The 16,030-nt window shown below is 41.7% G+C and overlaps 1 long non-coding RNA gene across 1 annotated transcript in view; it reads left to right on the top strand.

The window, feature by feature from the left end:
• Positions 1 to 11,103, top strand: part of LOC108801858 — a 113,297-nt gene extending 102,194 nt beyond the window's left edge. Inside the window, exon 3 of the long non-coding RNA XR_001942175.1 lies at positions 10,962 to 11,103. This is a non-coding gene — a long non-coding RNA (uncharacterized LOC108801858). The remainder of the gene's footprint in view (positions 1 to 10,961) is intronic.
• The last annotated feature ends 4,927 nt before the right edge of the window (positions 11,104 to 16,030 follow it).

Below are 16,030 nucleotides of genomic sequence, written 5' to 3'. Positions count from 1 at the left end.
GCCTGGAAAAAGTCCTTAAACGGCTTCATGAAGGACTAAAGCTTCTCTTTAGAGAAATGTCAGTTTTTCCTGCCCTCAGTCACTTATTTGGGACTGCCCTCAGTCACTTATTTGGGACTGGGGGTGTCTACAGATCCTGAGAAACGGGAGGCTGTAGCAACATGGACAAGGCCTTGGACCGCCACAGAACTGCAAGCCTTTCTGCGATTATGTTCTTATTATCGAAGATTTGTGGAAGAATTTGCCAAGATGGCTCGACTCTTGAATAAGCTGTTGAAAGTAGACAGAGAGGATGGACCTGTGTCTCTTGGGTCAAGACCTAAAGCCCAAGGGCCTAGAAAGTCTAAAGAGTCCATTATAACAGAATGGACTGAACAATGTGAGAAGGTCTTTTTGCAATTGAAGGAGTTTAACTGGAGCTCCTTTACTGGCATAAGCTGACACCACTAAATCATACTAGTTGCATGTTGATGCCAGTAGAGAAGGTTTAGGAAGAGTGCTGTATCAGGAACATGGTGGAACATTATGACCGGTGGCCTACATGAGCCAAAGTCTGAACCCCTCTGAGAAAAACTGGTAGGACTTTCTCTTTACGGTTTCACAGGATTCGATCGTGCTGTCAGCTTCAGACAAGTACTTGGGAATAAAGAGTCACACCAAGTTGTGTATTCACTCTATATTCAAAGATTTATTGTTCAAACAAAAAAATTTATGAACAGTGAAAGAGGCGTATGCAAAACTAATTATAATAATATGGACCATAGAACAGCTACAAAGAAGGAAATTCGCTGGAAAGTTTCAAGGGCTTATGTTTCACACAAAGATAAGAAAATGACATTTACTGAAGAATGCAGACTCCTCATTTTGCAAACAACTAAAACTAGTTGATGTACAAAACACAATTTTCTCTTGTTCAAACATTTACCACGTGGATCCTAGAATCAGGCAAATAAGGTCATTTTGCCCTTTCACCCATAAACTGGAATTTCTCGTTTTGAAGTTGACCTAGTTGAGGACATAGAAATTAGGGATACATTGCATGCATGATACACACAGTCATGTAGGATATGAGAGAGCCTTTGAATTAGTTTGAGATTGATTCTACTGGCCTTACATGAGGACTGAGATTGAGAACTACTTTCACTCCTGATTGCGTTGCATGCAGAGAAAGACGCTACCCACCAGAACTGCTCCAATGAGCCACCTTCATAGTCAAGGTCCCATGGATTTAGTGTGCATTGATTTCCTCTGTTTGAACCCTGACACCAGCGGACAGGAAAACATATTAGTGGTGACTGACCACTTTACAAGATATGCTCAGGCCTACCCCACCAGAGATCAACGAGCCTCCACTGTGGCTAAAGTCTTAGTCTAAAAACTCTTTGTCCACTATGGGTTGCCTTAGAGAATTCACTCTAAACAAAGCCGAGACTTTGAGAGTAGACTCATCAAGTAACTATAACGCGTGCTAAAAATCCAGAAGTCCAGGACTACTCCATATCACCCTCAAAGTGACGCACAGACAGAGCGGTTCAATCGTACCTTACTTGATATGCTGGTGACTTTATCCACTGAAGAAAAAGCAGCATTAGAGTCAGCATATCTCCACCATTGTTCATGCTTATAACAGTACAGAAAATTTTGCAACTGAAAATTCACCTTATCGGCTGATGTTTGGAAGAGAAGCTTGGCTTGTCGGCTGATCAAACATCTGTTGCTACTCACAAAGGCTACGTGTGGAGTGGCTCAGAAGAAACTTGGTGCCTGTGTATCGGAAGGCCCATTGTCTAGCAGAGGGTAGAGAACAGCGGAACAAGAGGATTTATGACCTGAGAGTTTTTAGAGTACAAAATCTGCAATCAGGAGACAGTGTACTATTGAGAAATCTGGGACCTGCTGCCAGATATAAATTAGCCGACAGATGGGGCTCACAAGTTTATATTGTCTATAGACAATTGCCTGACCTTCCAGTGTACCAGATTCGACTAGAGGTAAAAGAGGGACCCCTAACTAACTGGCATCGGAATCGCTTGTTATCTTTGAGTGAAGCTGTTTGTATGCCCGTCAGAGAAGAACTTTATGCACCTGTCTCACCTGCTTCTAGTAGAACTCCAGTTATTAGCTAGGTTTGTTTAGATCATTGACAGAGAGAGAGTGAGGATGACAGTGTTGAAGAAGATGTGTCTGAGCTGGATGTGGCCCACTGATTCTCTGAATGCCACTCAAAGTATCACTGATTCTGAATGAAGTTCAAGTATTTTGAGATTGGAAGCTCCTGAATTCATACCTCAGGTTTGTCAAGATACCCCTGAGGAAGATCACTGTGCATCCCCTGAAATCACAGATTCTTTGTTTAATTCACCAGAATTGGAGGAAACTGCCTTTCAACCAGAAAAGGAAAGAATAGAGTCTCCTCAGTGTCCATTCCCTCTGTCATGGCAAGGTGAAGAGAGACGAAACCTATTAAGCTTGCGAAGTCTATGAATTTATTCCACACTGTAGAATATATGTGATGTTTAGTAGGTGCTCTAGTATTCAACAAACACTCATTGACTGAAGATGTGTAATCCAGGCAAGGCAGACTTTACTTCCAACCTCCAAGCCACTTAAGGTAGTTTTGGATGTGTTTGGATGTAGCACCTGCTGTAGAAGGTCTGAATATTAAGGATGACTAGAAGGTTCCAGGGTCAGAGTCTACAAGAGAGGGAACCCTGGACAGATGGACCACAAACAAATGATTGCCATCGCCCTACCTGGATAATTGTAGGAACCTGAATCCATTTGGACTGAAGGAAACATATATGCATTAAAATATCAATTACTCTTTCCCTTAGAACATTCTCTTAACAAGGAGTGTCTGCACTCTGTGCTCTTAGGGATTACCATCAGGATGAGATCTGGATAACCCACTTGCTGTTGATCCACAGGAAACTGCTGGATAAGAAAACATTAACTGTCGTCCAGGGCTTCGTGGCTTATAGTGTCAGCCAGGAAATGCTGGGGAGTTCAGCGCTAAATCCTTGTTTAGAGGTACCTCCATCAGCAGTGAGCAGTTCCTACATCTATGAGCAGACACTAAATCTATGGAAAAAACATCATCCAGTTGTTCATTGAACTAATACAGAGGTTCCTTGGATCTGAAAGGATTTTGAACTCAAAGATGCATTTTCCTCCTGATGGACTGTCACTGACCTTGAACCAAAAGGCTGTTGAAGTGATTTACACATAAGAATCCTTTATTAACACGATCACTGGATAGGGACATAGATAAAAGTTGAAATAGGCTTGTAATATGTAATATTTGGAAAATGACCTAGGATTGTGGCAAGGCCAAAGGGCAGGTAAACAAACCAAAAGTGGAACTTTAGAATGATAAGCAAGACATTTGATGAAGTACAGGTGCGCAGGAATGTGAATACACATCTGCAAGGCACAGCATCCTATAGCCAGTTGATGGCTTAAGTGATTGAATATAGTGATTCCATATGCAATATTTGGATCCTGATCCATCTGTTTAAAGTGTTCAAAACCAAGACTAGTCATAAGTCTCCTGGTTGTCCCACTAGTAAAATTAAGGGATAAAAGGCCTGATATCTTGGACTGGAAAAGATTACAAGACACCATTTGGATATGTGTACATATAACCTAAGGCTTCGCTTGCACCAAGGAACCTTCATGGTAATGAATGGACTGAAAGATCAGAAAAAACCTGACAATGTCCATCTTGAACTCTGTGCATATACTCTGAACAGCATATGCTCAAAGTTTTGTAAGCTCCCACAACCTGAGACCTACTGGGCAAGTTGGTCAGAGGTGTTTGGAAATGCAACAGCATATACTAATGTACTGATGTATTTCGAGCTGTAGATGGCACTGTAGTGGAATGCTGGTCCCTGTGTGGATGCTTATCTGTGATATACACAAAGTTACTTTTCTTCACAATGTTATATCCATTCATGTAATGTCCTAAGCAAGTAAAACTTAATTCAGCATTCCTCAAGATCTCAGTGTTTCATCTGAACACATAACCAACAAGAGGAACCGTCAAAAGGGCTTTGTTTTTCTTGGGAGGGAGTAATCTTGGTTTGTTTAAATGAAGAAAGGAGGATTGGGAATTCTTCCGTCCCCTGTGACATTAGATATTGGTGTGTGGGAGATCTGTACCAACTCTAGGTAACTGCAGTCTCGGATGAGCAATGCAGCATATCCATAGCAGCCTCACTATTAAGTCACTGCTGATGTCAATTCATTCAGAAACTACCATGCCTCTGAGACCTTATTATCAGCCAAAATGTCCACTTCTGTGTTCTTAGGCCAAGTATGGACTGCCCTGGCAAGTAAGTGCTATTATTGGCCTTATGGGTGCGCTAGGGCAAAACTCTGTAGCTGACTGCCATAGGGCTAGAGGGGAACTTGTGGATGTAGCTGCTTGACTGGGCTAGTAATTGATAGTTCATAAAGTACATCACCACTGTGTAAGGCATCAGAGTGTCCATAAAGCACATCACCTAGTACCGCAGCGCTGAATACTGAAAAATGGCCTGGATGGGAAGGGGGTTTAACACCGCGGATGTCTCTGGTTAAGGTTTCAGACCTCCACCCTTCTGCCTCTTTATTCACTGCTGCCCCTGCAGGGTAAACTTGGCACAGCATCCTGCCAGGTGACTGCAGGCCAAGCACTTCTTAAAGGTTGTACAATCCTTGTGATGCAATCCGCTAGCTGGACTCTAATAGCAGGATCCTGCATGTGTAGCAGCTGTATCACAGCTTAAAGAGGACCTTTCATCCCAAATTGAGCACCTTACTCTGTCTTTGGGGAGCAGTACTGGTGATGAGAGTTATAATCCAGAAGTTCATGCATTTGCACTCTGAGAAGCAGTGATGGCAAAGGGCTGGAGAGATTTACAATCCATTAACCCCTGCATATTCACTCTGAGGAACAGTGTTGTCAAAAGGACTGAAAAATCTTCAATTCATTATGCCCATGCATTGCACACTCTTTTTTTATTTATCTTCATACCTACCTGACCCTCACCTTATAGAATGTAGTGGGTCTCTTGGGGAAGGAGGTTAGGCAATTGAACACATGATCCAACCTTTGCAAACACAGATAAAACTGAAGATAATTATATGATTAAACAGCAGAACCTGATAGACACTAACAACCATGCTGAAAACATGGAAGCCACATACTCATGTGCTCAGGGTTATAGCACCACAGGCTCTTGTCACTAACACAGTGCTGTATACATAGGACCATGACAAAGATTACTGAATAACAGGCAGAATAGGCCTGCAAGAAGCAACAATTCCATAAGTTACATTTAAACATTAACAATGCTGAGGGAACCACAGGTGCCAGAAAAATACTCACATGAAAAGGCACCCAAAGAGTTAAGGCACAAGATTGACAGAGTTAGCAAACAACACATTTCTGCAAGATCCAGTTAAAGCTTTAGCAGCAGAGCACATGGCAACAGCCTGCACTCAGCAAGCACCTGAAGGGCAAAGCAAACAACACATTTCTGCAAGATCCAGTTAAAGCTTTAGCAGCACCGCACATGGCAGCAGCCTGCACTCAGCAAGCACCTGAAGGGCAAAGCACCACAAGCAAGCTAATGGATGTTTCAGGTAAATACCTGCAAGATTCAGCTAAGGCATTAGCAGCACCACAGAATCACATACTTCCTGTAATGCACCTGTAAGGTTTAAGCACACATGGAAAACTGAATGGATCTACAAACATAACAGATATTCAGAAAGATTGAGCCAGAGCAAAGCAGCACTGCAAAGCCAAAGTAAATAGTAGCACATGTATTGCTTAAACAAACTTATTGAAAGAAAATTGAGTGGATCCTACTTGTCAGCTTGTCTATGCATGTGATCATCCCAGTACAACTATAGTTTCTGATGATGCAGCTGAGTCACAGTTCCTCTCTGGAGTCAGTAGACCAGGAGGCTAAGCAAGTGTTCAACCCGCCGCCTTGATGGAGGAAGCATACGAACATGAAGAGATCCCAAGAGACCATTTACTGCACCCCAACTCCAAGCCTATGGGGGAGGGTTCCCTTATAAGAATGCATTTGGCCACCTGAACAAAGGGAACTTCGCAACAGGGGTGGCTGAACCTGTGCGGCAAGCCAGAAAAAAAACAGCAAGGTGAGGGCAAAAACTCAAACATATTCTTAGTATAACCAGCTTGAGCAATGAGGACAGAAAAAAGAATGGTGACCTTGGGAGCCGGGCTTTAATTTATAGTATAACTGGTCCTGTGATTGGGCTGTGGGCGGAGCCATACCCATTGTATGCTGCCATGCAGGGTGTCAGGAAATATATATATCTATATATCTGTAGATATATAGATATATGTGTGAATAACTAGTATTATGATTGTAAATAGTTAACTGACCTTTGCACAGCCTGCGATGCAGAGACTTGTTGCAGTGCAGAGACTGGGACAAGCCATGCTGTGTGAGAGCGTAGAGATTGCAGTTCCCAGGAGACTGTTTTGGTAGATATGGGGTTATTCTGGGCTGGGGCTGCTGAGCGTCTGGGAGAACCCTGTGAAGGAGACACAGCTGTGTGGCAACTGCTAATGCAGAGGTGGCCACAGACGCTGTGTGTGCTGTCTGGGAGAGTGCAAGCAGACTGAAGAGCCTCTAAATAAAGAGAGACTTTAGCCTGGTCTGCTACGCTCAGTGACCGTGGATCTTCTTCAAGGGACCGCAGATGACTTCAGGACCAGAAAAAGTGTTGGCATGAGAGAAAAGGGATGCCTGTCTCTTGCTGATGGACATCACAGCTACAAGGTTGACCTGAGGAGTGGTGAGAGGCCTCTGGCCATTTTGTGTTATTTCTGCAATTCATATCATCAACACAGCATGGGCCCCAATGATGGCAAGCCTAGACTATTGCTACTGGCCAGTAGTTTAGAGAGTTGGAGATTGGGACTGATACATTATCAATCGAGTGCTCAAAATCAAAGATAGTTTCTGAGATAGTTCAGGACTGCACACCACAGCATATAGATAGCAACGTTTGCTCAGTGTCTGAATACTTAATGTATACTGTTGACTATTGTTCCTTCAATTATTGTGTCCTTATATGCAATTCTTGACAAAATCTATATATTTGCTCAGTAAAACTGCTTACAAAACTCTCCAAGGTGTGTTGGTGTGCTGCAGATCGTTTTTTGGGTGGTGCAATTTGGCTTGGGGACAGAAATGCCCGGGTTATTCTGATGGCTCCTTCGGGGGTGAGCGCTACATATGCATTTATGCATTGGCATATATCTGTTCTGTTTTATTACAGGGATAGATGAGTCTATATTTATGTCCATATATGATGTCGTGTTGTGTTGAAATCCTGCTATATATAACAACATGCCTTGTGTTGAAACCTTGCTATATATGCTTTAAATTAAGGCAAGATGGATTGCCTTCATTTGTTATTTCTTGCTTTAGCATTGAAGGGGTTAACTCACCAGGTATATGTGCACACATGTAGGAGGGTTTTGTCGGTTCGCTTATGTATTTGTATTTATTGCTCTTATTTTTGTATTTTATTGATATGATTAAGGTCCCTTGGGGGACTGAAACATGTTAGCAATCTTTGTAGTTGCTTTTATGCCTTTTCAATGAAGAGATGCCATTAAGAGAATTCCTACGAGTGCCAGTTCTTTTCCACTTCATTTTGCTGATTGGCTCCGGCAGAGACTTACGCTGAGCACCGTGGTTCCCATGGAATATTGGGTCTGAAAAGATATAGCGACTGTATTGTTGCATTCAATAGCTTAAATCCAGAGGTCCTTGGAAGGGGGTAGCTAATGTAAAAACATATTGTATATTTATCTATTATGGAAAGTGATATCATAATTAGTAAGTAGGTCCTGGGTTCTAGGGCAACTGAGACTTCCCTAAAATTATGCAAAATAATGACCACTAAAAACCTAGAATATGGAAAGTCCATAGACAGTAGAATGATTCCTTTGGAAATTATGGCACTACTCAAAAAGCCAGAAAACTGTATTAAGAAAAACTAACCGTCCTTCTGATAGATGTGATGCACCCTATCCCAGTACTTTAGGTCTACTAATAAAGAGTCTGTTTGGTCCACTATATTTAAAGTGTAATAACATGAGCCTAAAAAAGACTAAAGGTGGTGTTTTTGAAAGAATGCAGGTAGAAAAACAGCTCACAAAACCAACATCTCTAAAAGTCCAGGCATGTTCAGTAATTAGTCAAAAAACAGGGGAATGTGTTTCAAAACAAAAAAAGAACCCCTTCTTGACAAAACATAACACAATTATGATAAAATACCACCTTGTATTCACCTTTATTTATTTGATGCATTTAGAAACATTATTTTAATACATTTACTTATGTAAAGCGTTTTTTTTTCTGTGAGAGTAGTAAAACTGTGGAATTCCCTTCCACAGGCAGTGGTATCTGCTAAGCTGATAACGTTGATAAATTCAAGAAACGTCTTGATGAGTGTCTTCTTTCACTTCACTTACAGGGATATGGGAAGTGTTAGAGCCATATATATATATATATAACAGCCACACACACACTTTCACACATAGTTTGAACTGGATGGACCTGTGTCTTTATTCAATCTTACCTACTATGTTACTATATACTTATTTCTATTTTTTATTATTTCATATTTTTACTTTAATCCTTCCATACAAAATTGAATAGAGATTATTTTATTGGCCTGTTAACTTGTTTCTTGACTAATAAAAAACACACTTGGACTTTTACAGAAGTTTTGTTGGTGTTATTATCTACATTATACAATTTCCATCTTGAGCTGCTTAATTCATTTGTTCTCTACCAAATTTCACAGTCTGGCATGGTAGCCAATATTGGTAGCTGATCATTTTTCCAGAGGATGTATTTTGTCCACAAGGATAATAGCCTTTTGGATGCCCACACCCTAAGGGTGAGATCTAAAAGTGGGAGCAGTTAAATGTTTGCTTGAGCAGGCCTTGTATCTATTGAATAATGTTTGAAGGGGATTGGGGAGTAGTGTACCCAAGAAAAGTCAAGTGGAGGCAAAGAACTATTCCTCAGAATGGAATGACCTACCATCCCTACCAGATTACTGGTGGGAGGAATGATAAATAAACAGTAGGAAGGGTGGAGTAGCCACAGATCTATATACAATAGAAACACATGAGGGGAGAAGAGTTAACATTTCTCTTAGGTTTTCACTTCTGTCTGTGACCTTATAAACTTGTCCATGTGACACCTCTCAAGAAAAGGGTGATGCAGTGATTACTGGGGCAGGGCATAAAGGCAATAATAAAAACATTTTCAGAGGTTCTAACTTTTCCCAACATTACTGAAAGTGTGGAAGTAGGAGACAATATTCCCAATCACAGATGGCAATTAAAATCTGGCAAGTTATAAACTGACTCTAACTTATCTGCTATATCCAACATAAAAAAAATATTTTGGCTGGAGTTGAGCATTAAAGTTAAACTCTAGGCACTTATAAAAGTCACAAAGTAATGAAGCTGTGTAATCAAAAATACAACATTATTTTTAGTGCAAACAGTGTATCTGAATTTAACCTGATTTCAGCCTCTTGTAATCCATGTCCATCAGAGCTGAAGCATTAAAGGAAGTAGCAGCAGGGGCATCCCAAGGCCGCATGCGCGTTCATCTTATGGACACCTGCCGTTGGCCATCTTGGTGATGGACGCTGGCAGAGAGAGGAGGGGATGTTCACCCTGCGGGATGAGGTATGCCGCCGGGTCCCCTCCTCTCTCCTGACACTGTCAGGCTCTTGGTCCATGACCGAGTGCCCGACTTTTCATAGGGGTGACACCAAAATGACTGTCAGTATTTTTGGTGTCCCCCCCCCCCCCCCTCCAATGGTGGCACCCGGGTGCGTGCCGCATCCCCCTTGTGATGCCACTGAGTAGCAGCATATCATATAAGAGAAGAAAGCAGAGCAATAGAAAGATGAGCTCACTGTGTTGCTTCTGCTTTTCACTATCCAGTCACAGTGTCCTAAGCTGGGGTGTGTCCATGATGGCCTGGGCTTAAAGGTGGGTGATTGATGCTGCCCATCAGACTTAGGATATCTACATGAGAAAAAAAAAGGTACTGTGGGTGACATCTCTGAATTGAAAGAGATTATTGCAGCCACGTTTCTTTTTTCTTTAATCTGTAATGGTATAATAATTTTTAGCCTGTTATTTATGGCTGGAGTTCTACTTTTAGTCCCAAGGGTTATGCTACGAGATCCTTGTATTCTCATCTCCGAGCTAAAAAAAATGTGTAAGAGGTAAGCTTCAGCATGATGCATAAAATCTGGCCGAACAGGACCACCGAGGTCCACCGGATTTTGTTTTAGTGTCAGATTAAGTTTGGTTCTAGATTTCCATAGAAAAGTGAACAACAAATACAGTATGTTAAAGCCCGAATAAAAATTAGATAAAAATATGTTGCACTGTATTTTTGTTAAAATCTTTTATATGGCTTTTGTATCAGGACTGTGGCAAGAAAGTTTTATATTGTGTTTATGTACCCTGCTTATTGATGATGATGAGGAACAACTTATGTGCTTGAGCTACCATAGTGCCAGGTTGACCAATTTGGGAATGGTATTCTGTTTATTTAGTGGTACTTGGTTAAGCTGGTATCATTAGCTTTATTTTAGCTGTACTTTTTCTTTAGCTACAATAACTGTGATGTATGTAATGCTTGCTGGTTAGATATTGAATCCTTAAATTATATTAAAAGAAACTTTTTTTCATGGATCAATTATTTTAGCAGTATTAAGCACAAACATCAGACAGAGCTGAAAAATTATTTGTGGACATGAAGGGATATGCTGCATGTAACATTTCTGTAGGTAGAAAGCCCTTTTATGTATCATATTGCATTGGTAATTTATTCTGCCATCTAAAAAAAAGTTATTGAGCCATCACTCCTGTTATCCTCCAGGTCGGCAGCTCACCATATTCAACAGCCAGGCAGCTATCAAAGTTGGTGGAAAGGACCAAGGACGGCCATTCCAGGGTCAGATCTCAGGCTTGTATTACAATGGGCTAAAGGTTCTATCTCTAGCTGCAGAGAGTGACCCCAATATCAGGACGGAAGGCAATCTTATGCTTGTTGGTGAGGTTCCATCAGTCATGACCACTGAGACTACAGCCACTACACTTTTGGCTGACATGTCTACCACCATCATGGAAACAACTACAACAATGGCCACCACCACCACTAGAAAAGGAAGGTCCCCAACCATGAGGGACAGCATCACACAAGTAAGTACAACATTGTTGTTTCATGAATGTAAAAGCTTCCACTTTTCACTGGCAAACACTAGACTTAACATAGTAGCAGAAATGTGGCAATATAGCATAAATACCATTTAATATTGCCCTCTGAAGGTTAACTATATATATGTTTGGAAATGTTTATTTTAATTTAACAGGACTTCACTGTGGGCCAAAAATGTTCTTTAATTGATTTTGCATAGAGCAAAAGCAAATAAATCAGCAGTTGGCTTTTACTGTCCTAATTGTTTTAAGGGCTGTTCACAGAAAATCAGACGGAAAAAGTAAACGGCGATCTGTTAACTTGCAGTTTCAGCCTCCATTTACTTCCCTTGGATTCTGTCCTGTTGGGTTTTTTTTTTTTTTGCCAATCTTTATTTTAATTTATTAATTAATAATTTAATTAATTTATGTCTTGAGTGGACAAACTTCTATATATTTTTTTTTGTACTTGCATTCCGTTTGTGATGTATTGCATTATTTGTGCTGAAAAAAGTAGAGCATTTTTTTCAGCGCGCAGCAATGCAATGCAGCAGGGTGAACTGGTAACATTCACCCTCATACATTTTTCAGGTTACCTTTCGTTGGCATTCATTTACATCTATTGACAATGCTAATGTATTTGTTGCGAATGGGGCCTTAAGCTTCTGAAATCTGACAATGAGCTACTTTGACTTCTGCACATCTGTGATACATTGTTATGTCAATAAATTCATTTAACTACCTTAATGGAAACCTTGTTGCAAGTGAATAATTAAAACTGCATATTCAATATTTATTTGTCACACATAAAGTATATGTAAACCCTAACAATAAACTTCTCTTACTTGCTCCCTTTTGTTCTGGAAAATATAACATTGGATGCATTTTGCTTTATCTGCTCGATAAGTGCTGTTGATCCTGCCAGAAACCCTGTGAGCTGGTAACTTCCTGGGCTCTCTCCCTATGCTGCACTCGTCAGGTGCATTATTTCCAGTTATCTCTGTGGACTACAAAACACCTCCCCTCTTAGTTATGGAGAAGGGGAAATGTTCTGTAGTCCTGTTGTACAGTGACAACATTCATTCTCCAAAGATACAGTTCGATGACTGAGCATTGTCAGCCTAGGACAAAAAGTGTGTTACTGGTGGAATCACCAGATGAAAAAAAACAAAAAGCTAGAAAAGAGAAAACTAATGCAGCCACTACATTTTGCTCCCAGTTTAAATACACTTTAATAGACGTACCCAGGCTGGGAACTAGTTAATAAGAATATTTTTAGAAAGTGTGCAATAAAATGAATACGTTGTGTGTTTTTAGCATTCTTAGGGGTAAGTACAGTAGTTAAAAACATAAGTAATAAAGAATAAAAATGGCGCTCTTTTCAGTCCACACCAATGTGATTAACAGCCCCTGTTTTGCATATTTATGTGATAATTATCAATTTGTTTAACTTTTTCTAAAACTGTAAAACCAATGGCATGCACCAGGATGCTCTAAAATGGTTAAAATCAGCATTTATTGTCATCAGTTTCTTAGTCATCATTTTCTCCTATTAATAAGTCGATAAAATTTTACTTAAAGTGAACTTTTGAGGACTTATGCAGCGGCCACTGCTGACTTGGGGGGGGGTTATTCAAGTGCCAAAGGATGTAGCCGATCCTTTGGTTCGCTTTGGCTGCAGGAAGCCTTTGGTGCAGCCGAACCGAAGGACTGCTGTATGGGCTATTCACAATAGCTCGTACAGCAGCCGAAGGAAACAGCTGTGCCGAACGCATATGCTTCAGCCAAAGACCCAGCCGAAGCAGACTGACTCCCCGCAAATTGTTAAAAAATAGAATTTTTAAGAAAACTGTGTGGATTCCCTCTCCTACATCATAGCAGACCCTTTGGGTCTGGTAGGAATGTTAGGTGGGACCCCGATGTTAGAAAAAAAATTGAAAAAAAAGAAAAGGTGTATGGGGTCTGGTAGGAATTTTAAGGGAGGCCACAACACCCAAAAAAAACTTACAAAAAGTTGAGTCCCCCTAAAATCCCCAACCAGACCCTTAATCCAAGCAATGGCCTGTCAGGGCAGGAAAGGGACAAGTGAGCACCTTCCCTCCCTGCACCATACCAGGCCACATGCCCTCGCCCCCCCTCCCCCTGGAAAAGAACCTTGTCCCCATTGTCAAAGAGGACAGGGGCCCCTTCTTCACAACTCTGGCCCCGTGGTTGTGGGGGTCTGCGGACATGGGGGCTTATCTGTCCTCCCTTGTGAATGAGTAAGAGGTAGTTGTTACCCCTACTCATTCACCAAAAGGTTAAGTAAATAACCAGACAACACGTTAGAAAAAATCCTTTCATTGAACAAAAAACAGACAGTTTTTGACAATTCCTTTATTGTCCAAAAAAATTAAATCGTGCAACGCTGCAATCCATGGTCAATCAACGTCTTCCATCTATGCAATCCAGCGTCAATCACGATGAACGACGCCGGCGGACTCACCGAAATCAAAAAGTCCCACTTGACCCTTTGCTGAATGAGTAGGGGTACCAACTACACCTTTACTCATTCAAAAGGGGGGGGTTGCATCTGGGTGGTACGCAGATGAAAATAAGCCTTCCCTAGATAAGCACCCTCCCAATGCCGAGGGCATGTGGCCTGGTATAGCCTAGGGGGGGGGGGCACTCTCCCTCATCCCCCCTTTCCTGCCCTGCCAGGCCTGTGCCTGGATTAAGGGTCTGGTTGGGAATTTTAAGGGGGACCCCATGGTCCCCCTTAAATGTTTTTCATTTTTTGGGCATTGGGGTGCCCCTTAACATTCCTACCAGACCTAAAGGGTCTGGAATGACTTTTGGGGGGAACCCAAACATTTTTTGGCGGAATTATAAGAATAGGGGTGCACAGCAATGAATAAAATGACGAATGTTTGCATCAGCTGATCCAGATGTTGCATTAGCAGAGGCGAATTGATTCTTCCCTTCAGTTCAGACGAACGTGCTGAGGCTGTTCGGGTGAACCGAAGGGAAGTGAAGCAGGCCAAGGGCAGCTGATGTACACAGCTGCTGTGAATAGCCGAACATGCTTTGGTTGCCTTCACTTCAGCTCAGTTAAGCTGGCCATACACCTTACAACTATCTGCAGATTTTCTGTGGTCAGATGGAAAAGGTGCAACAGATTCCTCCATCTACACTTAACTGTGTGGATGGAGTAATCTCCACCTGGGCCAACCTTCCAGAATCTTGCTAGTCGGCCCCGCTGGCTCTCAAAACACCTGAACAATGCCTGCATCCAGTCAGATTGTTCAGGTATTTTGACAGCCAGTGGGGCCGACTAGCAAAATACTGAAGTTTGGCCCAATGGGAGATTCCTCTATCCAGATTACATACAGATTGTCATCCAGATTACAACTTCACAACCTACGGAGTCACTGACCTAGAATTAACATGCAGTCGGTGAAGTCTTAAGGTATGTATGCTCATCCTGCATTTTCTAGGTCAGTGTCCCACTAACTAGTGCAGTCAGGATCAGAATGAAAACTCAGAGCTGGCACCTTTTTAAAATCCAAGTTCTCTTTAAAAATGCTTGACTTTCTCAGAAGCTTGTGCAAAAGATTCTAAAATGGTTTTGTCTTTTCAACGGAGTATAATCTTTTAAACATTTTATTTGTGGTAATGTATTAAAGCATGGAAATATTTGTGAAGTGAAGCAGAAATAGTTACTCATTACATATGTAGTTTGTGCTTATTTAATTTTATTGTTGCACGGTGACTGTGCTTTAGGGCTCATTCACACCTGTGCAATGTGGTAACGTGGTAAAATGCACATTTTACTATATGTTACTGCAATGCATGACAACCGTGTTGCGTTGTAGTGCTATTTATTTTGAATGGCATCTCAACGCACAAATACAACACGGCCGTACTGCAGTGCACTACAATCCTGGTTACACACATATGGTGCACTGCAGTAGAAAGCAATGGTGCTCTCGATCTAGGCTGTGTATTGGTGCCTTAACCACTTGAAGACCAGGTGTTTACACCCCCTTCCTGGCCAGGCCATTTTTCAGTATTTAGTGCTGCAGTACTTTGACTGACATTTATTCCGTCATGCAACGCTGTACTGAAATTTAATTTTATATCATTTTTTGGGGAGAGATAGAGCTTTCTTTTGGTGGTATAGTGGACTAGCAGAGACGCAAGGTAAGTCTATGGACGCGGGCATCCGCATGCAGACACCGCTGGATCGGAAGTGCCAGCAAGCAGAGAGGAGTCAGCGCTGGATTGGAGAGCCGACGGACCGCTGGAAGGACAGATGAAAACATCAGGAAAGAAGAGGAAGATCGGATTAAGAAACCTCATTTAAGTGCTAACATTAACATTGGGGGGAGGGAATTTGTTTTTTACTTTAATGTCACTTTAACTTTATTGTTATTACATAGGGGGCTAAGAAACCCCCCTATGTGATAGGAAAGATATGTTACAGGTCCTCTTTATGGAGACATCAGGGGTCTTCAAGACCACTAATGTTACCACCAAAGAAGCTGATGAAGCAGAGATCTGCTTCATCAGCTTCTCACCAGCTTCTGAAGCTGGAGAGTGACACAAGAATGCGGAAGTGATGTAATATACGGCCTGTCCAAGAAGCACCCGGCCAGCCGTTTTTTTACATCGGCCGGCCAGGAAGGTGAGTGAAAATAACTCATCCTCCTAGTTCGAGCCGACGCGTGAAAATGAAACTGCGACATGTGACAAGGAAGCTGCGTTGGTTTC

The sequence above is a fragment of the Nanorana parkeri genome, unplaced genomic scaffold, assembly GCF_000935625.1.
Source record: "Nanorana parkeri isolate BGI_ZX_2015 unplaced genomic scaffold, ASM93562v1 scaffold2534, whole genome shotgun sequence".
Classification (NCBI taxonomy): Eukaryota; Metazoa; Chordata; class Amphibia; order Anura; family Dicroglossidae; genus Nanorana; species Nanorana parkeri.
The sequence above is the reverse complement of the archived record's forward strand: the minus strand, read 5'-3'. Positions and strand labels throughout refer to the sequence as shown.